General features: G+C 49.9%; 1 protein-coding gene across 2 annotated transcripts in view; it reads right to left on the bottom strand.

Annotated features, from left to right (window-relative positions):
* Kcnn3 (potassium calcium-activated channel subfamily N member 3) overlaps positions 1-21029 on the bottom strand; it is a 148267-nt gene that overhangs the window by 108432 nt on the left and 18806 nt on the right. The gene's annotated exons all lie outside the window — the stretch shown is intronic.

The following is a 21029-nucleotide window of genomic DNA, read 5'->3' as shown; positions in this document are numbered from 1 at the left end:
CTGTGCTAACTCTGCCAGGAATTAGGGATGTTGGTGAAAACTCCCCGACACGGATCTAAACAGCCGATTAAGACAAGAGGCCAAAATATAACTAGGTAAGAGAGACAAACTCTACTATTCTGTATCAAGTAACTATGGTTATAACTACCTATGGCACATTGCAAATAACTAGAAAAGGGCAAACGTTCTTGCCACATAGAACTGCACAGTGTCTGAGGGGATGGGGTATTTCCCAGCCTGAGCCAGTCATCACAGATATGTTTCAAAGTCTGCAACAAAACTCCCATAGAAATATACACATATTATGTTTCAGCTAAGATTTTTAAGATAACAATAGAAGCATTTCAACAACAACATAAGGTTAATAGCCTGGGGATATTTTTTTTAATATTTATTTATTTATTATGTATACAATATTCTGTCTGTGTGTATGCCTCCAGGCCAGAAGAGGGCACCAGACCTCATTACAGATGGTTGTGAGCCACCATGTGGATGCTGGGAATTGAACTCAGGACCTTTGGAAGAACAGGCAATGCTCTTAACCTCTGAGCCATCTCTCCAGCCCGCCTGGGGATTCTTATAGCAGAGCTGAAAGAGCTTCGGAGAGGGAGGCATCACTGGCAGAGGTGGACCAGCAGATGCCCATGCTGATGCCCTCGGCCACCCCCTGTGCGCAGACATGGGATAGAAGCTACTCATCTCCTTGGTATAATCAATATAATTATAATATAATATCAATATAATATAATTAGCCCCAAGGAAGAACTAGCAAAATAACTCACTGGTTCGTTCATTCATACTTGGTTTTTGTATGTTTGTATTGTCTGTTGCAGGGTGCACATGTGGCAAGCAAGCAGCCATGTGCATGCATGAGAGTGTTCATGTGGAAGCCAGAGGACAAGCTTTGGAAGTCTGTTCTGTCCTTCCACTTTCATGTAAAGCCCAGGAATTGAACTCAGGTCATCAAGCTTGTGTGGCAATCGCTTTTACCCGTAAAGCCATCCCCAAGAGCCTGTTTTGTTTTCTAAGACAAGGTCCAGGTATGTAAACTTCCATCTTCCTGCCTCAGCATCCCAAGTTCTTATTCATTTGCCTTTTCACAACAGTTTCAACCAGTTCTTGCTTGCTGAGTGCCTGCTAGACACCCCCAGAGCGTGGTCCATGCTGGGGGTACACAGAGATGGCCCCGCCCACGGGAAGTTTTCAGTCTGTCTTCTTGTGTAAACCCTTACTTAGTTGAACTATACGTTCCCACTGTGGAGAAACGTGGCCAAGCTGGGGTGTAGCTTAGTGGTTCAGAGCGCTAACTGCACAAGGCAGAGGTCTGGATGCTGTCCCCAGTGCTGGTCTACTTAGCATCTCCTGCGCGCTTCAGAGCTAAGAGCAGCCTGGAGCTCTGTCTGGAGCCTGTGAGTATAGGGGTGTCTCGGGGGGTCCTGGTGCTCCGCTGATGCAGCGTGAACACCAGGAGACACAGAGCCAGTTCTGACCCTCCAGAAGGTTCGAGCTTTGAAAGCTTACTTGATGCTGATCCCAGACCCAGCTGGGGCTGAAGAAAAAAGCTGGAGTCACAGGGACACTCGGGTTGTTGTGGGACATGATGAATTTCCCTACAGGAAGGGGCTGGGACAGCTCACCATGCTCTCCAGCCAGAAATGACCATAAGGTCCTTGTCAGAGTGGTCCAGAAGCATGTGGCAAGCATCACGCCTACCCCAGGAAGGCCTGTGAGCAGCAGCACCCTTCCCGCCCCTAATTCATCTTCTTGGCAAAAAACTAGCTAACATCAGAATCTATGTCTATTTCCATCATTTTTCGGGGAAGAGGTAAAGGGACAGAGGCCAGACGCTGTCTCCTCTCCTTTAAGCATCTTCTATTTCTCCCCAAAGTCAAAGCTTTTCCATTAAAAGGCAGCTCCCACCTGCTCAGAGGTTTGGACTGCGACGGCCTGCGGGACCAGTGGCAGATTTTACTTTACTAGAGACTTTACAGACAGCCTTGAGGTCTCATCGCACGTCAATAAAAGAAAAACATTAACTCATTTTCTAACACCTATAAAATATGTCAAAAAAAAAAGTCTAGCTGGATCTGGAACATTTTCTATTTGCTAAAATGTTGAATTATCATCTTCTTTTCCACTTGAACTTTAGTGAAGCTTGAAATTGATGTGACCCTTCGGATGACACCAATGACACAGGGTTGACTAATTAGTCGCAAAACACCACATGGTGGGGCACCTGTCATACCCGCTGTGCCCTAACACACTCCATCTGGGGCCTTAAAATCGACTCATTGGCCGTGAGGAGTCCTGCGGTCAACTAGTCAACCCTTCTCCCCTATGTCTGAGATCTTTTTAACAACAAAGAAATAACCCCCCAACAAGCAGGATACTCAGGGCACATTCCATTGAAGGGGGAATTTTTATATATAAAGATTTTACTTTTATTTTTAAAATATGAATGTAAGAGGGGTACATGTGAGGGCAGCACCCACAGAGTCCAAAAAAGGGAGTAGACTCCACTAGAGTTACAGGCACTTACGATCTCCCACGGTGGGTGCTAGGAGCCTAACTCTGGTCCTCTGGAGAAGCAGTATGCATTCTTAACCACAGGGCCAACTCTCCAGCACTTGTTTCAAAATCCATCTAGTCCTACAGGTTCAAGGATATTCAAGTGGTTCTGACCATCTGAGCAGCTAGTGACAGAGGCTAGTACGGCCGTAGAGAGAGCGTCGGAAGTCATAGAGAGAGAAGTTGGGATAGACTGTCAGCTGGAAAGTTTTGAGCCTTAAACTGCATATTTCTGATTATTTTTCAATTTTTCCATGCAGAAAAAAGATTGTGAAAATACCAATATTCTATATCATAGACTGTTTTCTTCTCTCCTCACATTATTAACATTGGGAAGACAGCATTTTGTAATTGAAAAGTTTATTTTTCAAAATCTGAGCCCTGGACTGCCAGGAAGGCTTCTGTGCAGCGGGAAGGCTACAGCTCTACTTGTGACATGCCTTCTGCACGGGTGGCTGCAGGAGCAAGTGAGCCTCGAGCGCATCCCTGGCATGGGGATGATGCTCTAAGTGTCCTCTGGGTTTCGAAAGCTCATTTCATGTACTCATGCCCATTCCCCAGTGTCATGCTCGAAGAGTGACTATTCTCAGCTTGAGCAGATTTCACACTTAGGCCAGGTGGGCACTTGGGCCCCTTAATCGCTTGGGCTGGGCTTACGCATGCGTGCCCGCTTCAGGCAGCTTTATTGCTTCACTGATTGTCAATCTATCTAACCCACATGTTAACACATGTTAGCACATTGTGCTGTGTGAGCCATCACCTGTTTGGTACTCTGAGGATAACAGGCACTTAAGAAATACTTTCTTTACAGCTAACCTTTAATGAGCCCTGATCACGAGCTTCCTCAGAACAGACCCACCACACATTTGATCGCTGATAAATCTCTTGTCATCGTTTTACCATAAGACACCGAGAATTGGAGAGTCCTCAAAGTGACGTTTTCCAGGTCACGCAGCTCACTCAGACTTTAGCTATCTGCCAGATTTCTCTGTGTCCCACACTTCCCCTGCCCTTCGGTGTCCTCGGGACTGTATGAGACAGTATGTCCTGTTACCTCAGTGAAGCCTTGGGCTGCACAAGAGATTTCTGGCTGGGCAGGAGATCAAGACACATTCCTGGAGAGGTTCCCACCATGTGGTCCTGTTCCGCTCCTGGACACGAACCAGTCCTTCACAGGTCTGTAATTTTCCCACTGATAATAATCTGGACTAAAGTCCTGCTACTACAGGCACCTGCTGCTCAAAGGAGCCATCATGAACTCTCTTTTGCAGACAAGGTAAACTGAGGCTCCAATGAACTGTATTTATCCAAGGGCGAAGCCAACAAAGAGCAAAGGCAGGTTTGGGGGGTCAGGCTGCCACTCAGACCCACCTTCCTTCCAGCTTTGAGCCCACAGCCCTGCAGCTGGGCCCCACTGGCCTCCATGTTCAATCAAGGAGCAGCTTCTCAGGGCTGCTGCATCCCTTCCTGGGGTTGTGCACAAGGTGATAGAGTGGTCCCCAGGCCTCTGAGCCTGCATGATAAATTGCTCTCCTGGCCTGCCTTGCAGCTTCCAGAGACAGGCCAGAATTGTAATGATTACAGTAGATCTCCCCAGAGACTTTGAAGTTTTTAATGTGTTTTATTATTTGGAACATTGTGGGTGGGGGAAAGAAAACGATGCAGACAGAGTCATGCAGAAGCTCTGAACCAAAGTGAAATGCAAGCTTCAGCACCAGAGGCTGTGCAGCTCCTGTCCCCAGCCAAGTTAATAAGCTCCAAGGGTGTGCTTGCGAGCACGCAGCACATGCACATGGCCCATTCATGACTCTGTCGCTGCTTAGGAGCCCCCAAGGGACAGAGGTGAAAACATCCAGAACCTGTATTTCCCGAATTAAGGTCTGATGTGCCTTCCTGACATCACCTCGCTTTGTGCATTCGACTTGGGAAATAATTGAGTTAGAATCTTTCCTGTTTAATAAGGTCAACCTTTGCTTCAATTTCATGAAGAGGCTCCAAGACTGATTGATATTCAGCACTGGCTTCGTACTGGAGCTCTGTAATGGTTGTCCTAATTAGACACTCTTGCTAATTAATGCTATGCAGATTAAGCCAGGCCTTCCTTCCCTGTCCTGCCCACCCTCCCGCGCCCCCCCTTTCCCCCCACCCGTGCTGCCAGGGAAGTCAGCAGTCTTGGCTGCTGATCTCCAGGGAGACCCTGCTTCTCTCCTCTACCTGGGCCTGTCATTCTGCACCTAGCCTAGCCTTCTTTCCCCTGCTTCCTTCTCCTTCCTTCCTTCCTTCCTTCCTTCCTTCCTTCCTTCCTTCCTTCCTTCCTTCCTTCCTTCCTTCCTTCCTTCCCCTACCTTCCTTTCCCTGCCCCTTTCTCCTCACTTTGCCTTCTGAACTTTCACTGTCTTGCCTAATCAGACCTTAGCTAGTCTTCCTCCCAGGTGTACCTGTCTGAGGTCATCTGGGTCATGAGGTCACCTGAGTTCATGCTGGCACTACCAGCATCCTCAGGGTGATGTTCCATCTCATTGTAGGTACTCACGGTCCAGAATGGAGTCATGGAAAGGCTCGGCCCACTCTAACCTATTGTTAGCATGGGGATAATAACGTTTTCATTGTCTCTTTCTATAACACAGAACCTGACAACAGAAGGTTAGAATTCAAGTCTCTGAGGCTTCTCTGCTCTAACACTGGGCTTCCAGTTTCTTCTTTGGGCCTTATCCTCCCAAGGTCTCCAGTCCCTCCCCTTCTCTCACTTCCACACATAAGACAGAGTTATTTTTCCACATTTTTAAAGTCAAACACATTTCCTCTTGTCACGTAGAGCAGAGAAGCTGACTTGGTCTCCATCGCAGGCTCCACCATCAGCACCTTGTCTTCCCAGCACTTCAGAGACACCACCCGGCTACATCTCCTTTACTCGGGCAGCCATGTGGCTGAGCCTTTGCTCTCCCAGGCTCCAGGCTGAGCCTCCACAGAACACTGGGGTCCCCCCCACACACCCCCACATACTGACAGAATCCTGTCCCATCAGCACCCTGACCTCCATAGCCGAACTATACCCTTCGGACAGGCGCCCTCAGCGCTCGTCCTGCACATAGCCAAATGCCAGAAAAGAGAGAGAAAATGGACAGGAAGGGCCAGGAGGACAAATAGGGCAGAGATGGTCAAAACGGACAAGAATCTCCAACTGAGAGAACACCTGGTCCCTTTGGGCTGTACTCATCAAGGAGTGACCGGGACCAGAGGAGTGACACTCATCTGAAGAGCCCCTGCATCCTCAGTGTGAGCTGCAGCCTTGCAGAGAAGGCGACACTCATCTGAGGAGCCCCTGCATCCTCAGTGTGAGCTGCAGCCTTGCAGAGGAGGCGACACTCATCTGAGGAGCCCCTGCATCTTCAGTGTGAGCTGCAGCCTTGCAGCCTCACCCACTGGCAGAATGCTTTCGAGGGCTCCTGGGTCTAAGCCTCAGACACCTTTCCCGCAACCCTTCGTGCAAGGTCCTCATGGCTGCTTCAACCTTACAGTGACCATGCATGCGACTAGTCTTCCCTTCATGTAGTGCTTCTGTTCTGGAGTGTATCTGAGGCACAGTGCCCTGGCAGAAGGCCTCCAGTGGGCCACACTGTTCTCTCAGCCCTGGGCTCAGCAGGCTGACTAACTCAGAGGGGATCTAAACATATGGCTGCCTGGAGCTGTGCCCTGCTGTGCCACCTTCTCTGCCTCCAGTCTCATCCACCCTCTCAGCTGAGAGCATTACCTGCCTGAGACCTGTTCTTGCCCCACACTCTCTCCAAGGCTGCACACACAAGCTGGGGGTCACTTGACAAGACCTGACCTGTTACTGTTGCTCATCCTAGCCAGAACGCCAGTCACAGAGGGTATATCTTAACACTAAATTCCTTCCTATGTCATCACAGGGGAACTACCGTCCAGTACATAGCAAGTCAATAAATACCAGTTGAACGCTGAATACTGAATATTTGAAGGAAGGGAGCAAAATTTAGAGATGTGTCCCCAAAGTAGACACATCTTCAAATTCATGAAGCAAAAAGGGGACAACCAAAAGAACGAGTAATATGTGCTCACTTGCCCCGGGGCCCACGTGGCCCCACCCTATAGAGAGAGTTCTGGAGCTGAGAGAAAGCTTGTCACTTATCCACAGCCCCTGGGCAAGGAGGAAGTAGAGGCAAGATTTGAACCTAAAGAAGTCTGACTATAACATCCATGCTCTCATAACACAGGGTCTGGAGAAAATCTCGTGGCCAGGCCCCAGCTGTGCCATTAAACCTCAGTGACTTTGGCGTGACGACAGTCTGAGGTCAGGGCTGGGAGTCCTGATTGTCCCTGCAAGTCCAGCCCAAGCCTAACCTGGCATGGGGAGGGAAGATGGGGTGCCGGTGAGTGAAGGAAGCCAACATCTTGGACTAAAACACATAAAATCACTTTGGCCTAGGGTGCTTCTCTGTGGCCTTCTACTTTGTCACTTCCAGAAGGACATAGGACCTGATATCTGAGGGATATCATGCAGTGAAAATACCAAGGACACTCGGGTCTGAACAGAGGGTGGCCTGGTATTGTCTAGTGAAGCCAACATGAAGACTAAGGCACCAGTTTAAGAGGCGACGATCCTCCCGGCGCCTGGCTCTCCCATGGTGTGGTGCCCCAAGGAAAGAAAGAGAAGGTCACTTTAGAGACCAAGTTCTCCAGATATCAAGTCCCAAGCCCCTTCAGCCACAGACATAATTCTGATTGAGATGATTCCTTTACAATGTGTGGGCAGAAAAGGGCAGACAGACAAGGAGGTGTGCTGCACGCCGCCTTCCTGCATTTCCTGCCACACTTACGACACCGGCGATTAATCAGAATTTGTGTTACACACTTGCCATGTGCCAGGCCTCGTGTTGTGTGGGAAGTAGAAACAACAGGACGGGGCCTTCCCAGAGCTTGATTGCTACTCCAGAGGGAGCTGCCGAGGCCTCTTCCGGACAAAGCCAGCACAAGCAAATGTGCTTCGGAATGCTAAGGAGGAATAGCAGCATCTCCGTCCCACCACGAGTGTGAACAGGGATGCAACTCCCCCAGGCACAAGACCCAGGGCCTAGGATAGAGTGACCTCAGCCCTAACCAGAACAACGGATTCAGAATCTCTGCAGGCTTTTTAAAATGATCTCTGGCTCTGATATGCGGGCTAGAGATGAGAGCTTCTCCTCTAGGAACCCGGGAGGCAGGAATCAGCGTCATCACTGAGATGCCACCAGGCAGATGCTCATATGCACAAAATGATGGAGTCCTGAATCTTGCCATTGGTGGCAACTTAAAGCCACACAGTTGAACCCTCCTGGCTCGCTGTGTGAGAGCGGCAGCAGCCGTTAGCCCAGGCTGGTCTGACTGACTCTTCAGGCTGACAATTTGCTTCCTCTGCAGGCACCTTTGAGAGACACTCCCCTGGAAGGCCTTGACTGTCTCAGAAATCTGTCCTCGGTCTACTTAGGTGTGAAGCTAAGCCAGTACCCCTGTGAGTCTCACTCCGACTTGGCCTCACGGTCCCTATGGCAGTCCCCCTTCTCATGCCAGGTCTGAAGGCATCCTTGGAAATTCTACATGAGGACAGTAGGGACAGGAAGGCTGGCTTGTCCCCAGCAGAAGTCAGCTTGTGGTAGAGCAACTTTCGAAGCTAAGTTTGCGTTCACAGGCTCACCTGGCAGTCCTGTCACGCTTGACTTCATCTGTTCTCCGAGAGCCTGGACCCTGCCTGAGAAGCCATTTCCAGGCCTATCACCTAGTCATTTTCTTTCTCCTTCCTCTACTGTGGCATGAGAGTATCAGCCAGTCAGCAATGTCACAAGCCCTGTGGTGCTGAAAAGCAATACAGAGCTCACACTCGCCACGGCTGCTGGCCTCAGACTGGATCTCCCAGTCCCTATTTACAGATAGGAAACTGAGGCCTCTCCTATCCAAGATCACATTCAAAACTGAAAGGGGTAAGAGTTCCAGCCTCCCAAGGCTTGGGCTGGCCTTTCCCCTTGCCCCTGTCCTGCCTGTGACTAGCCTGACGCTCCCCCAAAGGGCAGGGCCCGCCTGACCCTCCTCAGCACCTGTGGGCTCATTTCAAGATTTGGGGAAAGACTATTTCTCCAATGGCTCAAATCAAAAGAAATAGCAATTACCTACTCCAGGTTCTCCATCTTCCTCTCGCTTAAAACACAGCCACTTCAACATAAATAAAGAGAAATGGTCTGGAAAAATAACCAGTTGGCATGGAACAATTGGCATTTCAGTCTGCAGAAGAAGCGGAAATACTGTTTTCGGAAACTCAGCACCACCATGAGCTGTTAACTCCTAACCATTTGGCACACGGGCTTTTCGATTGTTTAGCTGTGATGGATGATGTTGACAGAAAAGGCGGAGACCAAACATGGGCTATGAATGGGCTGGCTGTGGTACCTTTACAAACCGTCTCTTTCTCTAGTCCTCTGGCACCAAACCGTTGCCAGCCTGCCCACCTTGCTTTGAGCGCCAGCAATGCCAGCAATGGGGCACCACTTGAGCCACGTCAACTACTCAGATCAGGCAAGCTTATCTGAGGACCCAGAAAGCCAGCCGCGGGTCACATGGCCACTGATGTAAACGGAGATCGAGGAGCTGTAGGGAGCAGCTTTCCTTCCTACAGGCCCCGTGTGCTTCCTTCCCAGCTGGGACTGGACAAAATGGCTACCCCAAGGAAGGGTAGCATAAGATGCTTCAATGAACAGGCGATGAGTCAGGAGGTCACCTCCCCCCTTCATGAGCACATCCACCATGATCAGCTTCAGGAAGCAAATCTCAGATGCTTAGGGACACCCAAGAATCTGCCATGAAGGAAACTGGGACCCTGCATGTACCCAGTGAAACAAAACTGTCCAGGCTGAAGGAACAGGGGCCGTCCCGGCTCGGTGATCCAGAAATACAGTGAGGGCGAAGAGTCCCTGAGCAAGCTCGGGGCTCGGTAGCCTGTGTCCCTGCTGCCTCCTCCGCAGATCTGCAAGTCAGTGTGGATGAGAGCTAACTACAGAGCATCAGATAGTTATGAAACTACCCCCTACAAGGAACCACAAGGCCTGGATGTGTCTCTGTCTAGCAATAGTGGATTGTCCACAGTTTTGAGGCCCCGTGAAGGCTGCTTCTGGGAACGTTCCAATCTCAAACACTCAAAGACAGCCTGCGAAAGTGCTGCCCAGCAGGTCCTGGCACTAAGTATCTTGAAAGAAAGGAGGGAGGGAGGGGAAGAAAGAGGAGGGAGAGAGGGAGGGAGGGAGGGAAAGACCTCCAAAAAAAAGCATGGTGTTGCACTTGACAATTGAGAAAATGGGGCATAGAGAACCCGTAAGTTTTCCCAAGGATAATGGGGAAGTAGAGGGGCTGGACTCTAACCTCAAGCTCCCCCCCCCCCGTGTGTGTGTGTGTGTGTGTGTGTGTGTGTGTGTGTGTAACCCTGGCTGGCCTATAACTCACTATGTAGACTGGCCTCACACTCACAGGGTCTACCTGCCCTGAGTATTGGATCAAAGGTCTCTACCACCATGCTCACTCTCAGCTAACCCCAAGCTTTCTAATCCCTTGTCCAAGACTAGTAGAGTCCCAGGCTGAGGCCCGCTGAGGTCACCCTGCTCTTGCTGACACCTGCTCCCTTCTGCAGAAGCCAGGCTGACTGACCCCTCCCTCTGTTTCCATGGCCACAGAGTTCCCTGACCCCAGCCAGCTGCCTCTACCTTCGTGAGGACAACCACCTAGAAAGCCAGTCCAAAAATGGCAGGTGGACCATTTGGCCCTGTTATTGTCTTTAAATTCAGTCACAGCAAAACCTCTTCTCCCCTCCAGGATTGTTGTGAAGGCCAGATGATGAATGTGAGCGTGTTCTAGTAGTCATGACTTCCCATGAGCTCACACCACAACCCATACACAGGGTATCTATAATGTCCGCTAGCCCAGAGAGTCCACTTTGTGCCTGACATAATTATTAATATGAATAGTAGCCTTGTATGATACCCGACAGTGAGTCAGACACCTTCTTATCCGCAATGCATTTGCTGCCAGTGGGCCTGAGAGATGGGCTCACTTTCCTACCCCTCCACCCTGAAGTCTCTCACCTTGTAGAAGGGAGGGATTTTCTACTGCATTAGCAGACCCTCTGCCCCAGCCAGGCTCACAGACAGGCATCATTTGCTAGATCAAAGTAATTATTAGTAGACACTATTTTTAGCAAGGCGGTGTCACTGTGCCTGGATTAATTGCACTTCTATGTCACTCCTTTAAGGTTTATCATATCAATTATGGACAGCCATAGTCATGAGCCTAGCTTGCTTTAGTTCTCGCTGGCTTGAATTTCCCAGCACAGAATTTCTCAGAAGTAGCAACCTGTCAAGAGCTAACTAACAGAATATATTTGATCACTGGACATCAGCTTAGAATTTTCCTATTATGGCTTTTGTTTGATTTTATTCTTCCCAATTTCCTATTTGATCTTTAGGAGACAGAGCAAGTCACTCCTGATGCATGGACAGAAAACCTAAGGCCTCCCCATTTGGACCTTGGGAGCTCAGACCGGACTCTCTGATCATGGCTGACAATGAGGGCTGATGAGAAGCCAAGAACAATGGCACTGGGTTTTGATCCTACTGCATGTACTGGCTTTGTGGGAGCCTAGCCTGTTTGGATGCTCACCTTCCTAGACCTGGATGGAGGGGGGAGGACCTTGCACTTCCCACAGGGCAGGGAACCCTGACTGCTCTTTGGACTGGAGAGGGAGGGGGAGGAGGAAGGGGGAAGAAAATGGGAGGAGGGGAGGAGGTGAAAATTTGTATTAGTAATAATAATAATAATAATAAAAAGAAAGAAAGAAAACCTAAGGCCCGGCATATCTAACCAATTACATAAAGCCACACAATGAAAACTCCAATTCTGCCAACACAGCATAGCCAAAACATCGTCAAGCCTTTTTGGTAAATTCATGGGTGTGAACCTCATTGAGGGCTCTTTCTGTGCTTTGAAGTAGCCCCATGATTGGGTATGTGGGATGGTCCACAGCTACCTGGAAACAGGCCTGACAGAAAGCCAACCAAATGCATCAAAGTGTGTGTGTGTGTGTGTGTATGTGTGTGTGTTTATGTGTGCTCAGAAGCCCTTTGCCATAAGAGCTTCAAGGGGCCTCACTGACAGAAAGAAAAACAATTAAGAAATTCTAAGAAGAGTATGTCCAGATCAGAACAACATGCAAACACGGAGACCCAGAGGTTCCCATCTTGCTGCAGTGCCGCTGGAAGGCGCCCCTTGCAAGTGAGAAGGTGACAGGGCTCCCACAGGTCCCACCAGTGTTGAAATGGGAGAAGCCAGGGAAAGTCAGTTGACAGTTGAGTGTCTGATATTTGGGTCCATGATCAGAGTGCGCCAGCCCCACGCCACTCTCAGAAATGCAGATCTAAGCAGTCCTCTCTGTCACCTCAGCCAAAGCCTGTCTTGGAGATAATGAAACTAGCAGGTGTGGTGGCGCATGCCTTTAATCCCAGCACTGGGAGAAAGAGGCAGAGGCAGGTAGATCTCTGTGAGTTCGAGGCCAGCCTGGTCTACAGAGCGAGTTCCAGGACAGCCAGAGCTACATAGAGAAACCTGACAGATGGTAAAACTGGGGCACCATGCAGAAACAAGCCGGGCAGAGCTGAGAAAGATCTCATTCCTCTGGCCTCCTGCTGCCCAAGGCTGTGGATTTCAGCAGGCAACTGTGTGGAACGCTCCCTCGTGGGAAAGTTAGCTGCGATGCTCCCGTCTGTCTCCCCCACCTTCATCCCAGGCTCCTCCCCCATACTTCTTCCCTTCTGCACTGTTTCTGTTTTCCAGGAACATGCTTTAAGATTGCCAGCCAAAGAGTGGAGTCTAGATGAAACCACTAGAACCCTCGAAGTCCCACACGTACAATCTTCTACTCTGCACCAGAGGGAGGAGGGGGAAGGCTCTCTTCCTTCTGCTCCCTTGCCCCTCACAAGACCTGGCACCTACTCATAGATGCTAGATGGAGAAGAAATGGATTCCTCAGGAGAGGGAGCTATGCATTGCTCCGCCACAGATTTGATCCCTCAGGTAGTCACACTTAGAGTTAGGAATTTAATATCTGAGTCACCTTAATTTCCTCATCCCACTGGCTAAACAGATAGTTATTTGTTCAGCATCCATCACTTACGCTTTGAACTCTAACAGCTGTGCTCAGAGACCAAGGAAAACAGAAAGCCTGCCAAGCCCTCCTGGGGCTCCTCACCCTGGAGGAACGCTTGGATGGGAGAGGAGCAGAAGGCCAATAAGGCTTTCAGAAGTGATTCCCAGGGTGGGAAAAGCCAACACCGGAGTTCACAGACAACCACTGTAGACGACAACAGCTGAGCTTTTAAAACCCAAGTCAGCATAGGAAAAAGACAGGCCAGGCCAAGTGCACTGTCATTTCTCACAAAGACGTCACTGGCTACGAAGCAGCTGCCTGTTGTCAGATGCAGGCCAGGTGGAAGGGTTGTAGGCGCAGGAAGTGGTGACTTCACTGAAGAGAGCCAGCTGGGCCCAGGATGTGATGGTGGAAGCCCAGAGTCCTGGGGTCAGAGGGAGGAAGCCAATGGGCTGCAGAGTCAGGAGGGTACATTCTTCCCAAGGGACTCATCCCTCCGGCTCCAACCACCACCAGCTGCTGGTTATGGTAAGCCAGGAGGCGGAGTCAGATGGCAAGAGGCAGGGGAACAAATACAGAACAAAGAGATGGCTGCCAAGAAGGGAGATCCTGAGTGTGGACTCTCGGGGCAGGGACAGGTCTTAGGCTCCTCACACCATACAGGTCAGGACACTGAGGTCAGGACACACAGGTCACAGTCACCTAGCTGCAGAATACAGATCTGGAAACAAAACCCAGAGCCTGGATCCTGGACCCGGACCTCAGTGCTTCTTCTGAGGTACCACATTGGTTCTGTAGCAAGGTGACGTACAACAGGCCATGCCACGCATTCTTTAGCTTCTCTTTGTCACTTCTCCAGCTTCTGGGACAGAATAGCACTGCAAGTACAAGCCCCACCCATCTCTGCAGCTCCTAGTTACATCATAGGCTCCAGACAATCAGACCCCACCCACCCTACACACACACACAGGAGTCAGGTGGCTGTTGTCTTCCTATCACTCCACTGTCTCCAGAAAACCAGCATTTTACCTGAGATATGAAAAAAAAAAATGTCGGTAATATTGATAGACTCAGTTGTCAAGTTAAGGGAGTGAACCCAGACTGCCTTGGTCTCAGAAAGCCGTGTCACCTATGGAAAAGCCAGTCGGCTCTGAACATGCTGTAACCTCTGCTTTTCTCTTTCTCTCCCTTCCTCCCCACATGGGAGGGGAATAGGGTTTCAGGCACAACCGAGCCTTGTGAGGTGGTAATTCACAGGAAAACAGTGACGGAAATCCAAGTGACCTGAAGACCTGCCCCCACTGATGCCACCATGGGTCATCAAATGGTGATGGCAAAGCAGCCAGGCCAGTGACTAAGTTCATTGACCCGTGAAATGAACCCATAAACACGTGACCATAGCCATGGTGGCAACTGCAAGGAGCAGCCGCTAGGAGGCGGCACACAATGCCCCCTGCACCTGCCCAAGAGACACACTGACCCCCGGGGAGCCCTGAATGACCAAGACTCTCTGAGGGTTCCCACTGATGTGATTTATTATTATTATTATTATTATTATTATTATTATTATTATTATCAGACCATTGCCTTCAAATGGCTTTCCGTACACAAAACATAAACAGGGTGTTACCCCTGCACAGTCCCTGTGCTGCAGCAACTCACAAGCAGGAAGGTACCCAGACAGCAGAAACAGCAGAGACTGGACCTAGGGGACCAAATGACAACTTAATCATCGGAGTGCATCTTTACACTCAGGTGACCAAGAGCCGGCCTAGGCATGGAATGTCTTCCCATCAGGAAGGCCACCCAGCTCAGACCACAGCTCAGCTCACGCTTGGCAAGGCCAAGGACTCCCATGCCAACAGCTCTTTGCCAGAAGTCAGGCAGAAAACAGGCCTTGGGGCACGGGGCAGCTCCATGGCCTGGGATGGAGGTGGGAGTCGGAGATTAAAAAGGCCTAGGCTCAGAGTCCACCAGGAAAGGCCCTTGCTAGAACGGTGCTTAGTTTGTCTATTTATTGCTTGCAATTTGTCTAGTATTTTCTCAAAGGTCACCGGGTGGTGATTTCAATACTGTAAAATTTGTAGAGATGCTCCAGAAGAAATGTACAAATTTCACAGGTTTCTGCTGGCTTAAAGGTGATATATTTTATTAAAAGCATCTATTCTGGGTGTACTTTGGATGGGATTTGGCAACTGATTGGTTAGAGATCCAAAAGGCCTATGCTATTAAAAGACTCACTGTGGGGTTTTGGGGAAGGGAGGGTGGCAAAAAAGAAACAGAAATCAAAGGCATCTGCAAAGGTAGGGTTGGTAGACAGAGCAAAGCACTGGAGATCACAGAGTGCTTAGTCACCTCGCAGTCCCCAAGGCAGGGGGCTGGGAGAAAGGATCCTGACAAAAGCCAGGGCATCTTGTCACCAAACTCCCCATTGCCACACCTGCACAGGCCCCTCTCGCCTTCCTCCTGTGGCTCCTCGTTAGCGAAACCCAATCTTCGTGTTGAAAGGAAAATAAACAGGGGAATTGCCTGAGGAAAGAGACTCCTCACTGTGGACCAAAAGATTCTACTTTTCCCTCAGCCCCCATCAGCTTCTCCCAGCAGCAGAGCCATTTTCTTCCTGTCAGCCCATTGATGCACAACTTCCTGTCAGGGCAGCAGAGGAGTCTGGGGAAATGTGTCTTCCTTCACAGCCTCTGCTGGTGCCAGGCAACAGCCGAGAACATCTCAAAGATCCAGCAAGCATCTTCAGCTCTGACTCTATTGGCTATCCTGAGGATTCAAAGCCACCAGGAAGGGACTGAGGGAAAGGCCTGACCACCTGCCACTGAGCCCAGCACATCCCAGCTCACTTCTGGGCACCCAACCTAATCATAGCCATCAGGAAGACTGAAGCTGGCCCTAAAGTGGCAGAAATAATGGCCAGAAAGAGGGAGGGACTCTTCTGTGTAAAAACTGGCCACTGAGGACAGACCCACAGTGGAACAAAAGTGAAATCCTCCCTCTCCTACCAAAGCTCACATTAAAAGCAATGAGAGGAAGACCAAGAATAATTACCTCCAATATTGAATTTGCCACAGGAACCTGTGTTATCTCCTTTAATCTCCAACAAACTTATGATAGTGGTTCCCAGACTTTGCTGCACACTAGAATAACCCAAGGAGCTTGGGAAATTCCCAGTGTCCAGGCTGCTCCAACCAATGAGGTCAGAAAGCTGGGACAGGCATCAGGGTTTTTTGGTTGTTTATGTGTTGATTTTTGTTTTTCCTTTACATCACATTTTTTTAAAAAGATCCCAAGGTAATTTCAAAATGTAGCAAGGGCTGGGCAAGGTAGCAAACACCCGAATCCCCCGACTTGGCAGGCAGAGGCAGGCAGACCTCTGAATGCAAGGTCCACCTTGTCTACATAGAGAATTTAAAGCCACTGAAGGCTGTAAAGACCCCGTCTCAGATTTAAAAAGAAAATGTATCAGGGTTTATGCACCCCTAAAGAAGGTGCTGTTACCTCCTATTTTATTCATGAGAAAATTAACAGGCTAAATCGCCTGCCTAAAGTCACAGTCTCTAACACTCAGAGCTGTCAGCAGAACACCTCAAATCTGAACACCAGGGGCTCCTCCCTACTGTCCACCACCAACCCCAAACCAGAGCTCCTCCAAGACTCAGGAGCTTGAACACAGGGTCTGTGCGTAGCTGGAGAGCAGACTGTGTGTGTGCATGGCCCCACCAGGCACTCGTGGAATCAGGAAGTTCCGCTCCATCAACTGGTGCTATCATTTGAGATCTCTCCAGAACTAAATGCCACCTAACCCAAAAGGACGTAAAGGCGACAGTCAAGAGCATAGACATTCCACAGAAGGCAATGCGGCAAGCCCAAAGCAGAGCAAGTGAGGAAGGACTCCAGGAACCTGAGAACCAGAACTCCTATGATTAGTCCTTCATTGCATATGGGACATGAAGAAAGTCGCTCCCCTCACGGGGGCTCAGGTTCCTCTTTTGCACTTGGATCCACATGGATCCTTCCAGCCCGATCTTCCATGGTGCTTGTGGGGCCCGTTCTTGGTGTGAGAAGATACGGGAAGAGCTTTAGCCCCACTCCAGGGAAAAAGGGCCCACAAACTGTTCCAACACACCCAACCCCAAGCAGGAGATACCTATGCTCCGGTTCAACAAACAGGCCAACAGAAGGACAACACCCTGCACCTGCCCCAACCATGGCCGTCTCGGCAAGACAGGAGCCAGTACACCAGGTATGCCTCACCTGACAGCTCCCCAGTGTCTGGGCAGATATATCTGCTCAATGTCCCTGCCCACCCCACCCCCACCAAGGAACTTCTGTCATTCCCCAAAGACAAGGCCAACATGTTAAGACTCCCTAACATGGCTCACCCACGGCCCTCCCCACTGTCCTTTAATGTCCCTGCTACTTGTGTTTCCAGCTCCATCCCTCCCCTTACTTCTAGCACACTGCACAGACCCTCTGTTCACACCCTGTCACCAGAGATCTGGATCGGATGCTCGGTGTCAAGGGAACGGGCTTTGGGAGTCACACGGTCTTCCTTAGATGATGGCTGCTCTCTCATTGGCCATGAGACTGAGCCTTACCGCACTCTGCTACAGATGGGGCAATAATCTTAATGTCTTCATGAAGTACCAAGACTAGGCACCTGCCTTCAGAGCCCTAGAGCCTAGCACGAGTCCTGGTACTGAGAACTTGGAGCAAGTTTGTTCACACTCAGCCCCAGACTGTTTGCAGGCTCAGCCCCCTACCCACCCTCTACCAGAAGTGACTCTTGTACCTATCTACTGCACGGAGCACACTCTCTGCACTATCCAGAGAAGTCAACTGCCCAGATGCTCCCACACCTGCCTGACCTACACAGCTGGTTCCTAACACCTCTTAAACCTTAACCCTCCAAATCCCCAGGCTACCTTGGAGCATCCGCTGGCCTCGAATACCCTTGGTCTTGATATCAGTCCTTGTCAAATTCTAAGCCCTGAGATTCGTGAGGGAAGAGGGGTTGTGAGGACTGGGACTCAGTACCTAGCATTCAGGAGACCCCAGGTTTAGTCCCAGCTCCTGAGGGTGTAGGACAAAGGGGAGCTTAGAGAGGTTAGGGAAGGTGGGGAGGAAGAGGAGAAGATTGAAACCCCTCATAGCCAGAGTATAAAATCAGATATGTTCATAGAGAAAGCAGACAGATCAGGAGTGGTGTCCCCAAGGTACCTTCTCCCCTCCACTTCCCATAGAATCCAAGAAAAAAGCCACCCAGTTGTAAGACTCACAATTCACGATGGCTTAACAAAGTCCAAAGCCTCAAATACAGGAGAGACAATGACCAAGGGGCCCTCTCAAGGAAAGCTGTCTATGAGAGTTAATGAAATCCTTCTGGTCAAGAAGCAAGCACAAGGCCCTCTGTGACTCCCTGAGTGGCTGTCTTGCAGTGAGGGTGATTACAGAGGGACAGGCAGCTTCCCAGTAGGAAAAAACAGGACCAGACATCTCAAGATCAAGATGGGCAGGGAAAACTCACCCTGTGGGGTAAATGGAAAGAACTCCCACTCCTCCTCCTCCCCCTTCCCAGCCCTCCTTCAGCCACCCATTATGCAACTTAAGTAACTCCACACAGATTTGCATAATGTATGCATTGTTAGTATATGATCTTGTTGGGCTTTCAGACTGTATAAAGCAATTTTGCTACCTTTAATGGAGAGTCAGAGACAAAATTCCTCATTACATACAGAAACAGTGTTTAAATCATCACGTGGGGGAATTATTGGCAGAAACAAAATGACTACCAGACAGAAATGTGACAAACACTTCTTTGATACTTCAGTAAAGAATGTATCATGGTATCAGGTGCCTGGCACAGGACTGGTCACAAGTCATGCCAATCAAGTGTCTTATACACTGTCTGTATGGTGCCCACGGCAAGCAGAGAGGCAGAGACACTTTGGGCTTCTGAGTGACTCCAAATCAATGAGATCCAAACTCCATGTTTTCACCTTTTGTAAAATGTTGAACTCCATTTTCTTCCTCAGTACCTACAATCAGCCTATCACTCCCATGTTAGGGCTGAAGAAACTGGGGTATGACGAAGTATGAGTTCTTCACTAACAGTCAGTCTAGGATCTCTGTATTCCTTCTGCAGGGAAAGCACTTGCCCTCTCCCCCATCTCTGCTTCCATGACAGACATGACAAATCAATCACAGTGCTTTTCTCACTGAGGGCAGCTAGCACCTCAGAATCCTCCTCTTCACAGCTCCTCTGGCAGCTGGTGCCAACTGTTCAGAATTAACACCCGGATAAAACCTCTTCTCTATGCCTACTCCATATCCTGCCAACTCTTCAGTATTCAGCCAACATGGTGAAAGCGCCACAAATTTCTGAGAATTGTTTGTGGGCTATGCCTAGCCTGGCTGCTCAGCCCCAGGAACCCATACGACACCCCTTAGCCTGCTGACCAGTTCCAAATGTGTTCTGAGGGAATAGGACACACCTGCCAATTGAAAGGGATTGAGAGGACCGAAAGGTCGCTGTTGTGCCTGCAGGGCCTACCTACCACACAGGACCATTAGCCACCCTTAACTAATGTCCACATTCAGCTGCAGCAGTGACACACTTCCAAAATGTTCCTTGGCCTGGATATTCTGAAACAAGACCTTCAAGGTGTTCAGCTGGAAAAGAGGCCAAACACTGCCCCCCCACACACACACACACAAGCATGTTGCCCTGCGACTAGGTAGCCTCAGGAACACACCTCCTCCTTGTACATCTGCTGAGTCTCCCAAATCGAAGGGAAAGTGATCCTGCAATTCTTACACAAACAAAGCAAACACACACACACACACACACGCACATACGCACGCACGCACCATGTCCTTCAAGGGAACCTGTTTGGACAACTTCAGGACAACCCTAAAGTGCTCACAGTGGTCCTCAGGGCACCCTTGTTATTCAGAGCAGGAAAATGTGAACCTTGCCCCTGCCCAGTGCTCTATGACACTGACAGAAAGCTGCCTGCTAGCCCCAGAGCACCCTGGCTAGGTCTTCTGGAACTCACTAGTGCTGGCTAGCTAATCCCCAGGAGACAGATCAGACATGCTCTTCTCTGCCTACAACCAAGGACCCAGACAATGTTCAGCTGCCACTGTGCTTCCTTTCGCTCACTACTCCTCTGCCTTTATCTCGCAGGGAGGTCCTCTCTCTCTCTCTCTCTCTCTCTCTCTCTCTCTCTCTCTCTCTCTCTCTCTCTCCTCTATCTATCTATCTATCTATCTATCATCTATCTATCATCTATCTATCATCTATCTATCTATCTATCTATCTATCTATCTATCTATCTATCTATCTCTGTCTCTCTCCCTTGGCTCCCAAAGCATTCCTGGGTGGGTTCATCTTTCAAATCATCCAGGGCCTCCTGGAGCAGACTTGAGGAGTTTTAATGTTTGCAGTCATGCCGACCCTGGGCCGAAGGACATTAGCCAGCTCCATTCTAGCATGCGGGAGCATCCGTGTCCACAGTGGAGAAGAGTAGACTACCACAGACCTTGTTTACAAGTGCATAGTAAAAAGTGGACCAACTTCCAGTCGGTTTTATTCATTTTCCATCTCTGCAGACAACATGGCCCCTTATGGTCTATACCTAGAACAGACAAATCTGCCCCACTCCTCAGTCTACCATAGCCATTAGGAGGCTGAAGCAGATTTCCACAGGGTTGGATCAAATTCCAGGAGAAGAAAGCAGCCAGAAGGCATATGGGAAAGAGCGCAGCAACAGAGAGAGCTTGCCTTGAGACACTCTGCTTCCCCTGCCACTGTGGGGGGTAATCAAGGTATTTGGGGACTGCCCTTTGGGGACTACCATACTCACTGAAGGAAGAGCAGACCCTGAGTGGTGTGCAGGTCACTGGGGCTGCTGACACAGCATACCTGTCACTCGCTGTGCTGGAGACACTGGAGCATTCCCCCAGCCCAGCCCCCAGGACAGTCTTTCTGTCCTCCTGACACCTCATCACAGACTCCCTGCTGCGGGCCTCCCCTTGGGCCTGTCTCCTCTCACCCACCTCTGCCATCCGTGCCTACCCCATCCTTGTTCACTCACCAAATACCTGCAGGCAGCCTCCGTGTGCTGACGCCAGCACACCCCTGATCTGAGATCCTCCTGAGGACCCAGACAGCAGCATCACCATCCTGTTCTATGGAGGACACTACCCCTCAGAGCTTTCATGTCTGTCCAGGTCACACACAGAGAGGGCAGAGGACAATGAACATCAGGGC

This window comes from Chionomys nivalis, chromosome 18 (assembly GCF_950005125.1).
Source record: "Chionomys nivalis chromosome 18, mChiNiv1.1, whole genome shotgun sequence".
In the NCBI taxonomy this organism is placed as follows: Eukaryota; Metazoa; Chordata; class Mammalia; order Rodentia; family Cricetidae; genus Chionomys; species Chionomys nivalis.
Note: the sequence above shows the minus strand (reverse complement) of the source record. Positions and strands in the feature narration are given on the sequence as shown.